At 42.0% G+C, this 12,997-nt stretch overlaps 1 protein-coding gene across 2 annotated transcripts in view; it reads right to left on the bottom strand.

The window, feature by feature from the left end:
* Positions 1-12,997, bottom strand: part of LOC126469570 (uncharacterized) — a 187,345-nt gene that overhangs the window by 17,839 nt on the left and 156,509 nt on the right. The window lies entirely within an intron of this gene.

Below are 12,997 nucleotides of genomic sequence, written 5' to 3'. Positions count from 1 at the left end.
CGTATACTAGCAAAATTTGTGCAGTGGGTTTCTCACTGAAAAATCGCATTTGAATGTTTTTTGTTAATGAGAAGATTGTGTTATACCTCGTGAAGAAGAAGAAAAGTCTGTAATGCGGATACCTTAACGCGACTGTTTCAGCTCGTTGGTGACTTGAATTAAGGTTGCTTAACATACTGGTAAAGATCGGGCCTTGAGTATCACGTTACTATAGTGCCAATTTCAACAAACAACTCCACTGTTCTGTTACCAAATGTTTTGTGTATTCTGCGTGGCTTTCTGTTGATCGTTGTTCTCTTTTCTAATTTTAAAATGAGTAAAGGGACCCATCCTGATACGTGACGGGGTAGGAGTACGACTGTCATAACACCAGAGTAGACTGGCAATCCCTATGCCCATATGACAGTCTTGCTGTTGGAAAAGCACAGAACACGGACCTTGGCTGATAGCCCTGCGACATGTAGGCGGAGGTTGTCATCCCACACCGCTCATCACCCCTCGGGAAGGCGAAGTTATCGCTTGTTTAGGCTCTACACTGCTGGCCATTACACGGAGTCTGCAACTTACGAGTGCGTGTCTTGTAATTCGAAAGCGGTCGTAACCTCTCGAGACTGTAGTTTATCGTTCAACGATATTGCTGCTAGCATTCGCTAGCTTCCTACGACTGTTTTACCAATATGGATCGAAGGATTCAGGAGGACTATACTCAAAACTACATACGATCTCAATAGCCCTACGCTCCTAACGCCCAAGAGGACACACATGCAATGACGATCCAAAACATCCGAGTATCTGTTTAGTTGCGAGGTGGTCCACCTTTGGAAGGTAATGTGAGTGATATGGATTCTATAAGGCTCTGATAGTTTTTCGGAGGTATGTGGCACGATATGTCTGTGCACAGGTCACACAACTCCCGCAAATTACGGGCCGATGGTTTTTGGGTGTGGACCTGGTATCCGATAGCATCCCAAATGTGTTCCATCGGTTTCATATCAGGCGAATTTGGTTAACAAGACAACAACGTGAATTCATTATCATGTTCTTCAAACCACTGTAGCACTATTTTTGCCTGTTTGAAGATGCCGTTGCTGTCTGGGAAGGCATCAAATATCAAGTGATGAAGGTGGACCGCAGTAATGTTAACACAGCCAGCAGCCATCATGGTGCCTTCGATTACTACCACAGGTCCCATGAGACCCCAGGTGAATTTCCGTAATAGCATAATACTGCCCCCAGCAACCTACACCGTGGCGCAGTGAATGTTTCAGGGAACTGTTCATCTGGATAACAGTGTATCCAGATACGACCTTCGATCTGTTGTGACAATAAACTTGATTTATTCGATTAGACGATACATTTTTATTCTTCCGCGGCCCAATCTCGATGACCCCATCTCCACTACAATCGTATCTGACGATGTCGATGGGTTAGCGTGGGAACATAAAGAGGTTGTCACCTGCGGAGCTCAATCTCCAACGAAGTGTGCCGTACGGCTTGCTCCGTTACACTTATCCCTGCACTACCTGCACTAGCATTGTACTCATTGCCAGACGCCAGATGGGCAACAGCTCGCCGGCTATCCCGCTTTACAGAGCCAGCATGCATCCGATCTCACCATCATGTCATGGAGCGTAGGTGTTCAACATCTTGTCACCTACTCGTGGTTTCATCTTCCTTCAACCACATTCCATACATGCTCACGACAATTGCACGTAAACAGACGACCAGCTTCGCCGATTTCCAGATTTTCGTTTCCAGGTGCCCGGCCGTAACAATCTTCCCATTGTCAGTGTCTCTGATATCAAAGGGTTTCTTCCTTAGCGCCTCACGTATCGCCAATGCCGCCAGTCGGCATTCTATCTCTCGTTGGGTAGTGTTCATAATGTGTTGGCTCATCAGGGCACATTTCTCACGTGTTAAGGTCAGTGGCCAAGGTCTGTCTTTCAACAAGGTAATGCAAGAGTGCATGTTGCCTGTGCTCTCCTGACCTACCACGTACAGAGATGTTCGACTGTTACCCCGCCTAGAACTTTATGAGGATAACTCACGCGCTGAAAACATTTGGTCATGAGGCACGTCTACAGACTGCCATGTTGCTACTCGCCAACCACTACGATTCATGAACTTTGGCATAGACGTCAAGTCGTATGGAATCATGAACCTGTATCTGCCATCAAAGTCAATTCGACTTGGTGCACAGACACGCCAGAAATAGCTGCTGTGTGACTTAAATTTCGCACCCTGTGTACTTACAAATCGTCTCAAAATTTGATAATGTATTCTTCCGTCTATACTTTTTACACACTACAAGCATTATTTCGCTACTTTCTTTCTTTCCTGGTGTTAAAATTTTGATTGGCAGCAGTATATACCCAATCAGTGGGAACTGACATACAGTTTACTGCAGACATCTCCTTTTCTATGGTTTCCCTCACTCTACCTCAAGCAAAAGCCTCGAGGATTCCTTTGAATATTCCATGGTTGCATCCTTGTAAGAATAATTTGAAGTAATTAATGAAATAACTGAAAGAATATAAACAAGAATGATAATATGTATACGACACTGATGTCCAGATAGCCATGGCCAAACATCATTTAAAAGCAGTGCTTTTGCAGTATGACCTCGTTTTGAGAGGGGAGTGAAATATGTTCTTTTACTTCCTTTGAAGTTGGTCTGGCAACGTGTAATTTATTATTCCCTTGCATTTTGGGTTCGGAGGAAGAATGTTCCTATTCGGACTTCGACAGGGGAAGGAATGTTATTCCTTTCGAGTCTGACGCAATAGACGGACAGACCATGAGGATATCATCTTGGCTGTTAGCGACACAAGAGTCATCGCCTGACATGCCGCGGAATTTGATTTCGTGCAGCCAAGCGCTGATGGCTTGGTTGCTCACTTATCCGTGTATGCTGTAGCGGAGACACGTAATACATGCCGAATGTTGTAGTCAGAGGATACTAGGCTGGCAACACATTACCTACGACTTCTGATACCTCTAAGTTTTATTTACTTTTATTTGCGTTGGGTTTGTTGAATCATACTGCCAACAGCGTGGTAAAAATGTAAAACATTATATACCGTGCAGAGAAATTACAATATAAAGAGTTTGAACAACAATTTATGATTACTTAAAAATTTCCGCATAGGTACTATACTTATAGATGAGGAATCTTGACATATCGACTTTTGCGAAACTAGAAAATAAAAAAGAAATCAGTAGAAGTGGGAAAGTATACACCTGATGATTAAAGTGTTTATGCAACCACGCATAGACATCAAATTTCATTTACTCATGTTATTATCTCGTATAAAATAACAAAGGCTTAACATAAAATTTCTCCCATATAAAATTGAAAAGAAAATCCAGGAAGTAATCAGATAGAACCTCAGAAAAGCCAGTATTACAATAGAAAATAAAGAAAAATTAAGAGAAAAAATTAATACAACTAAAAAGGTGATTGGAATTAACCTCAAGTATAAGTTACTAAAGCGGCAGAGAAAAATTTAGGACTGGCCAAGAATAACAAGAATACAAGATGGGATGAGGTGTATCAAGAAGTACCACAACAAAGGGCTCAAAAATGGACAAAATGGAGATGTTAAAAAAAAGATGAACACGTAGAAAAATTCAAACAAAAAACGAAAAAAATATAAAAAATAACCTGGAAAATCAAAAGAGTCTTTCAAAAACTGCAGCTTGTAGAAACACAAGAAAATTTCACCAAAAGGAATAACATAAATGTTTACCACACTTTTAAACAAATAATTAATGGCATTAAGCACAAAGTATTTGTTTCAAAGATGAAAATGGTAAAATAGTATTAAATAATAGGGAAAACTGCGAAATATTAGCAATAGTTCTTCACAGACTCTTAAACTGTTCAGTTACATCAGAATTTCCAGGAATGCCGGAACATCTTGAAAAATATTTCCCATTAACAGAGCTTGGAATTCATGAGGCCATCAAAACACTCAAAAACAACAAAGCACGTCCTGAACACTCATTCACAGCAGAACTGTTGAAATGGCCAGAACCAAAGGGATCTATATTTACTCTTTGAGAAAGTTTTGAAAACAGGAAAGATTCCAGAAGCGTGGAAAACAGCATTAACCCACCCATAACATGAAAAGAGAGACAAACAAAAGTCAACAGTAATATAGGAGTGCCACTTTTGCCAGTGGCATACCAAATGTTATGAAAATTTTTCCTGGTCAGAGTTGAAGATAGTTTAGACTAACAGCTGAGAGGATATCAGGGTGGTTTCTGAAAGGGACTCTCCTGCAGACAACAGATTTTTAACTTAAAATCAATAATTCGCCAGAGAATGGTAACCAGCGAACCTAAAACAATATCATTTACTGATTTCAAGATAGCATTCGATTCGACACATAGAGAAACAATAGATAAACACATTATAGGGTTCGGTATAAAGCAAAATTAGCAACTGTAATTCATGAAACTAACAGAGATGATATCTACAATTAAATTTATGAGAGAAGCCATTTTAAATAAAAACTAGTTTTAGACAATGAGAAGGCTTATCATCATTACTGTTAAGTTTCGTTTTAGAAAAATTGTAGGAATCTGACAATAGGAGTTAAAAAATTACAAAATTGATCTATTAATTGTGGAAAGTAAAATAATTGGAATTAAGAGAAACTGCTGGCTTTTGCAAGCTATTTCTCTATACGTACAAAAAATTTGTCGCTGGTAGTTACTCAAATAATTCATCTCAACAGAACTGGTATCAAAATTTCAGTCGAAAAAACAAAATTCACAAAAAATAGAAAAATTGTAGCAAAATATATAGAAACACAAATGGATAAAACAGAACATGTTAGAAAATTTAAATATGTTGGAGAAACTATTGAGCAGAATGAACTAGAAAAATCTGCAGTGGGTTTAACAGTTAATACAATGGGAAGAGCATATGGTTTGACAAAAACTATCTACAAAAAGAAATGTATATATAGAAAATCAAAACTAAAAATTATACGAAGGTGGTAAAACGAGAATGTTTAGGTGCATGTGAATGCTTGATGATGAACCATAAACTAGAAAGAGTACGAAGATGATAAAAAGGGTATTGTATCTTTGAGGATCTTAATGACACAATAAAGCCAGAGCACTTGTTGGAAGGGGCACTTTCAGTTTTACAATGCTTTGAGTAAAAGGGTTTGCCGTGCTTCGAAGATACTGTAGGAAAACAGCAAGTTGTTTATAGCCCCTTTTCCTTTCCTCTCATAGTCGCAGAAAGAGTCGCCCTTGATGCCTATCGGATGTATGTGGAAAGGAGTTGAAACACGGTTGGCACGCATTCATGCCAAGATAGTTATTAGCGTCCTGCTTACCTGAAATTTTCGATAGCAGGGGAAGTTTCTAATTAATTGTTGGATCGCAGCGTAGTATTGACTTTTATGTAGATTGAAAGGCGCCAGTCCTCTGCCCATTCTTCCTCAAGCAGTTTACGTATCCGTACTTGAAATCGAGGATGGTAGGCCATCGGTAACTCTAAGATGGAAATAAACTTGTGAGAAGCACTGGGAGGAGAGGAGTAATAATAACGGCAGTCGGAGATGACCGGTGGGAATGCCTGCACTCAGCTACTGAGGCTGACTGGCTGAACAGCCTGATGTTTAAACAATTCCAGGAATTGCTTGTATCATGTGCAGTCCTGCGGTTTAGGAGGTAACTTTTCGGCCCTGTGGAGCGGGGATGATGTTTAAAAGTCGACAGTTAGTGGTTCTCAGAGGTCGATACACCTATTCTGCCAGTACTACAAGCTTAAACGAGTTGGCAGCACGAATTCTGATTAATCATTTCCAATTTTATACACGAGGGTTGCAACTTAGTGAGTAGTCAGAACAGGTTTCGTACAAGTAATTGAACTATTAACTATTTGGAGATGGTGTTTTCTGGAAGCGACGGACTTGACGAGGTTTAATTAAAACTTAATAAACGGCGTTTCCGTGGAAACTTGAAGTGTTGTATTTTGGTGAGGTTTTTGACCTAGTGGCTTTGAACTTTTACCCTGTTTTGTCCTCGTGGACATTTAAATGGAAATTGTAAGAAGCCAGTTTGGAGTTAGTGTACTGACGATTAGTGGTGTAGGTGTCCCAAGGCAGTGGTCCGTTCTCGAAATTTATCTCTGTCCAGAAAGTTAACTAATGGGCATTAATCGTTCGAGATGGTGTCGCATGAAGATTAACTGGTATCCATGGCGACAGCGGTAAAGTTCCCCGCCCGGTCATTCAGATTTAGATTTTCCGTTGTTTTCTGAAATCGCTTCAGGCAGATACCTGGCTCGTTCCTTTGAAAATTTTGATTTCTTTCCCCAACCCTAGTCTGTGCTTTCAGTATGCCCATTATGGATGACGAACTGAACTGTTATTTAATGTTATGAAACGGTACTTACAGCGCACTGCATCGTGATATCCATAGCAAACCCGTTTCCATAATGTACCAGTAATATACAAACACAAATATACACTGTAAAATTAATTGCAACTAAATACTGTGTACATTAATGTGTGTTACATGAAAATGTACATTTTGGCAACGAATATGCTACGGTATGTACCCAAACCATGACAAACTTTGGCACGCCGAATGGGCCCTTAGTTTGAGGCGCCATGTCACGGATTGCGCGGCCCCTCCCGCTGGTGGTTCGAGTCCTCCCTCGGGCATGCGTGGGTGTGTTGTTCTTAGCATAAGTTACTTTAAGTTAGTTTAAGTAGTGTGTATGCCAAGGGACCGATGACCTCAGCAATTAGGTCCCTTAGGAATTCACACACATTTACATTTTTACTCATGACAAACTTTTCATTTCTTGGTCCACGATATAATGTTTTTTGTAACACCTCCATCTGATGACGAGCCTGCAGAGGCTTGAAAACTAGTTAGTGGTGCAATAAACTGTATCAAGAAACCCAGAACAAGCGACTAGTTGCATATTTACACCCAAATAAATCGCCTAGTTTGTGCTCCATCTATAACGACCTCGCATCGATGGGAAGTTAAACCCTAAACTTTCTCCCTATTTCTTTGTTGCGATAATCTTCTCTGGACTTTGATTCGGTCCTCCGGGTATAAGTTACGGTGCACTATATACACTCCTGGAAATGGAAAAAAGAACACATTGACACCGGTGTGTCAGACCCACCATACTTGCTCCGGACACTGCGAAAGGGCTGTACAAGCAATGATCACACGCACAGCACAGCGGACACACCAGGAACCGCGGTGTTGGCCGTCGAATGGCGCTAGCTGCGCAGCATTTGTGCACCGCCGCCGTCAGTGTCAGCCAGTTTGCCGTGGCATACGGAGCTCCATCGCAGTCTTTAACACTGGCAGCATGCCGCGACAGCGTGGACGTGAACCGTATGTGCAGTTGACGGACTTTGAGCGAGGGCGTATAGTGGGCATGCGGGAGGCCGGGTGGACGTACCGCCGAATTGCTCAACACATGGGGCGTGAGGTCTCCACAGTACATCGATGTTGTCGCCCGTGGTCGGCGGAAGGTGCACGTGCCCGTCGACCTGGGACCGGACCGCAGCGACGCACGGATGCACGCCAAGACCGTAGGATCCTACACAGTGCCGTAGGGGACCGCACCGCCACTTCCCAGCAAATTAGGGACACTGTTGCCCCTGGGGTATCGGCGAGGACCATTCGCAACCGTCTCCATGAAGCTGGGCTACGGTCCCGCACACCGTTAGGCCGTCTTCCGCTCACGCCCCAACATCGTGCAGCCCGCCTCCAGTGGTGTCGCGACAGGCGTGAATGGAGGGACGAATGGAGACGTGTCGTCTTCAGCGATGAGAGTCGCTTCTGCCTTGGTGCCAATGATGGTCGTATGCGTGTTTGGCGCCGTGCAGGTGAGCGCCACAATCAGGACTGCATACGACCGAGGCACACAGGGCCAACACCCGGCATCATGGTGTGGGGAGCGATCTCCTACACTGGCCGTACACCACTGGTGATCGTCGAGGGGACACTGAATAGTGCACGGTACATCCAAACCGTCATCGAACCCATCGTTCTACCATTCCTAGACCGGCAAGGGAACTTGCTGTTCCAACAGGACAATGCACGTCCGCATGTATCCCGTGCCACCCAACGTGCTCTAGAAGGTGTAAGTCAACTACCCTGGCCAGCAAGATCTTCGGATCTGTCCCCCATTGAGCATGTTTGGGACTGGATGAAGCGTCGTCTCACGTGGTCTGCACGTCCAGCACGAACGCTGGTCCAACTGAGGCGCCAGGTGGAAATGGCATGGCAAGCCGTTCCACAGGACTACATCCAGCATCTCTACGATCGTCTCCATGGGAGAATAGCAGCCTGCATTGCTGCGAAAGGTGGATATACACTGTACTAGTGCCGACATTGTGCATGCTCTGTTGCCTGTGTCTATGTGCCTGTGGTTCTGTCAGTGTGATCATGTGATGCATCTGATCCCAGGAATGTGTCAATAAAGTTTCCCCTTCCTGGGACAATGAATTCACTGTGTTCTTATTTCAATTTCCAGGAGTGTATTAAATGTGTACCTGGGAGTTTTTGTAATTATTAATGCTCGCTCTTCGACAACGAGTCACGAACTGTAAACAGTGATAAAATCTACCATGGACGCATCACGGGCGATTGAGCACTGTGTTTCAAGATAGCGACACCAATGTCTATGTCACAGACAGCTGTTTGTTATGATATGTAAGCAGTCTACGAGTACGTGCGTCAGACGAATTGCTCATTCAAGCTCTGATCATAAAAGTAATGTACACTCTATATTTCGACGAAATATGCTCTGTTTTTTTCATTGTGTAACAGCGTAGACTCGACGACATTTACGCATTCTGAAAGAGACGAGTAATATTTAATATTCTAAAATATTGTTCATCAGGTTACGGGTAAAATCAATAATCTAGTAGAAAAATATACTGTACGCGCTTTCTGTTCCATTGAACTACATCTAAGTCAATGATTGTACTTCAGATACAAACACATGTTAGGTCAGATTTTGAATGGATGGTTGTTGGTTTTATTCTGCACCATAGATTCTGTGCAGATGAGTCGGGGAGAACACTACCCGAGACAGGCACGGTCCAGGTTACGCAGAACACAATATCAATATGATGAAGTCTTCTCGGGTTATCAGCCGAGTCATCCTCAGGCGAATCAGTCAGCCTGAAGATGACAAGTAGCAAACTTGTTGAAATGTTACCGCAGAAGGACGCCGTGACACGGGTGATAACCCGAGAAGACTTCATCGTCGAGATTCACCAAGAAAGTCTAAATTCCCAATACCAAGATACTACCAACATCTCCCTTAGTACGACGAAGATATTCTCCGCAATATCTTTGTAAGCAAGAGTGCTAGTCTAGTAAGAAGTGCATGAGTTTTGGAACATAAAGAGATATTGGCCAAAGAAACCTCTGAGAGGGACGGAAAATTTGTTCCTGGATAATTTAGTATCAAAATTTCCCACTATATGCAAGGAATTAGATTCGAATCCTGCTGCAGCTAATGCTATTAAATAGTCCGAATATTATGACACATCAGTTGCCCTGACCTGTAATTTATTTAATGTGAAAACACAAGTTTCGCGAAGACATGATCTCATTATCAAGCTCTATAAACAAGGCAAACACAAATCATTACTTCGCATTTTTTTACTTGCTTACGTACTTGTAAAGGAAATTTGTCTATATTGTCAATGTACTATCATACACCTTAAAAGTATTAGACCATTAGGAACAATTAAAAATAAGCAAGCAGCAAACATGCAGTGTCAAACATACTGCGTAAGGCTCTTCAATCTGCTAATCTCCTTAGTAGTCATTAAGTTCTTGTGTTTGTAGTTTGTAATTTACAACGTATGTAGTGAGCACATTTTGCAATGTGGATCAAGCGTTTAGACGATATATCAGTGAATATTATATCATATTTCAATAGTTGCAAACATTTTCATTCTGATTGGTTTTAAGTTTTACTGTGACATACGTATAACCATTTAGAGGTCTTTGAGTCTACCGTTGTATCACTGGTTGACCCTGGCGTATTCATAATAAGGTATTACAATCTTTGTTAGGCAAATTGCAGTTACTTTCGTTAGTCTGTAAAAAGAGCTCTGTAAGAGCGTTGAATGCCAAAGTAACTACGAACGTTATATCATGATATGTGTAGTGGAGAGTAATATGTGTTTGACAATGCATGTTTACTGCTTGCTTATTTTTGCCCGTGCCTAATGGCATAATACTTTTAACGTACGTAATGCTGCTTGGACAATACAGACCAGTTTCCGTTATATGTATGTTAGTATGTAAAATAACGCGAAATAATTATTTTGTTTTCCTTATTTATTGAATTTGAAATGGGATTATGACTTCCCAAAATGCATTGTGTTTTTAAATTAAGTAAATCACACGTTCGTGCAACAGGTGCGTCATTATCTCCGGACTGATATCGGGTTACAGTTTTACCATTAGTCCACGCTATTAAACTTGCTACATGCTTCACAAAAGGATACAATACTCGGTCTAGTGAATACCTCAGGCTGTATATAAATTCTACAGCATAATGAAGGTACTCTTTGAAAAATCCTTGTACTCACAAGTGGTAGCCCAGCAAGAAGTACAGAGGAGTTTCTATAGAGTTTCGAATATAGGAGAGAGGTTCAGAAGCAGCAAGGCTAAGTGAGTCAGACCAGGTGAAGTAAGAAGGTAAGAGTATTTCACGTGAAAACAGTCTCCACGTTATTGGTTCCAGTTTTAAGGTAAGAGAAATACTGACAACACGATACCCTTCACTGAAAAATGGGTTGTTAAGTACTTAGATGCCAGAATAAATACTTGGATATGAAATGGAACCAGCATGTGAGGAGTGTTGTAGGGAAGGAGGATGATCGACTTCGGTTTATTGGGAGAATTTTAGGAAAGTGTGGTTTATTTGTGTTTGGGATCTGTACCAGGTCGGACTGAAGGAGGACATCGAAGCAATTCAAAGGCGGGCTGCTAGATTTGTTACCGGTAAGTTCGAAGAACACGTAAGTGTTACAGAGATGCTCCGGGACCTCAAATGGGAATCACTGGAGGAAAGACGACGTTCTTTTCAAGGAACACTACGGAGACAATTTAGAGAACCGGCATTTGAAGCTGATTGCCGAATGATTCCAATGCCACCAACATACATCGCGATTAAGGACCACGAAAATAAGATATGAGAAATTAGGGGTCATATGAAGGCATATAGATTGTCGTTTTTCCCTCACACTATTTGCGAAGGAAATGACTAGAAGGAAATGACTAGTAGTGGTGCATGGTACCCTCAGCCACGCACTGTACGATGGCTTGCGGGTTATCGATGTAGATTGACGGTCTTAATTTCACAAGCCGTTGTACAACAGTCTTACCCCGAGCGGATAAACAGGGGAAGTTCACTGTGGCAACCTTGGTGGGCGAGCGATCAGGTCCATGTCTCTGTCCTAGCGACCTGGCAAAGTTTGATCAAAAATAGACTTGTCCATCAAGAACAAACAAATAAAACTGTTATCCAAGTGTGAAACCACGTAAACAGCCTCTTTGCTAGATCATCTCATCGACTGCGTTCCACAGAAGTTCCAAGTATTTAGGGAGTGATATAGAAATTTATTGAGATAACTTACAGAACTCGCTTCCCACGCCCGGGTTCTCGGGTTCGATTCCCGGCGGGGTCAGGGATTTTCTCTGCCTCGTGATGACTGGGTGTTGTGTGATGTCCTTAGGTTAGTTAGGTTTAAGTAGTTCTAAGTTCTAGGGGACTGATGACCATAGATGTTAAGTCCCATAGTGCTCAGAGCCATTTTTTGAACTTACAGAATCGGTAGATGTGTCATTTTGTAGCAAACAACATAAAATTTCACATAAAAGTGTCAAGTGATGTTTTGGTTTGATGTGGCTACCATTTGTGATGCGGTAAATATCCCACCGGTAATCAATTTCTTCCCACACACGTTGCAGCAAATCGGGCGTAATTTGTGTACGGCAGTGTAGATTCGATTTATCAGGTCTGCTCATTTGTTTTCCACGGGGAGGAACATACACACGGTCTTTAATGAAATCCCGGAGAAGAAAACCCAGTAGTGTCAAGTGTGGGGAGCGAGGTGGTCAGATGACTGGCCCTTCATGACCGCACCAGTGTTAAGAAGCCATTTTAACTATGCACTACGCAGGTTCTCCTGGTGGTGAAATGGGGTACTGATGCACTACGTGAACCAAACTTGAGGTTGTTTACTACAAAACGACACAACTACCGTTTCTGTATGTTATCTCAATAAATTTCTATAGCATTCGAAAGCTGTAAAGTTCTTTTTGATTCATCCTGTATTACTGTCAGAGGGGCACACTTTTTCGAGAATGCCCGAAATACATATTGTAATCCAATAAAACACTAATATCTCCGACATTTCGCCATGTTAATATCGTATTCTTCATTATCGGTGTTTGTGCATATAGTCTGTTTTTAATTTTGCTACAGAAAATTCTGCTCGAACAGTGCAAACCATTAGAAGAATTACACTTATCAGAGTTTGGTGTTGTACTGACTCTAATAGCAATGCTTAATATAGGAACGACATTTGCAAACGTGAGGTCAGCATCTATTTCTAGGTTTACTGAAATGTAATGCAGTCATTAGAAAATTACGTGCAGTCCGACGCAGTACCGCTTCCAGAAGGTTCGCGTTGGGCCTTCCCACAGTCTGATCAAAGGCCACTCATGGAGTGCGAAGCCATGCCTGCAAGTGACGGAATGATACTCCAGATTAAACAGAATAACGATATGCTTATTTTAGTGAAGCCAATTACATACAGGCTCCAAAAGAAACTGGAGTGGAGTATGTATGGAAATATTTCTCCAGAAATTCGATAGCGAATTAGCACTATCCGCCTGAAAACATAACGTTTTTCTATCATGAGTGAAGCGATGAAAGGAACTGAAAATCCCCTTTTACCAGCGTGAAGAA

The sequence above is a fragment of the Schistocerca serialis genome, chromosome 3, assembly GCF_023864345.2.
Source record: "Schistocerca serialis cubense isolate TAMUIC-IGC-003099 chromosome 3, iqSchSeri2.2, whole genome shotgun sequence".
NCBI lineage: Eukaryota > Metazoa > Arthropoda > Insecta > Orthoptera > Acrididae > Schistocerca > Schistocerca serialis.
Note: the sequence above shows the minus strand (reverse complement) of the source record. Positions and strands in the feature narration are given on the sequence as shown.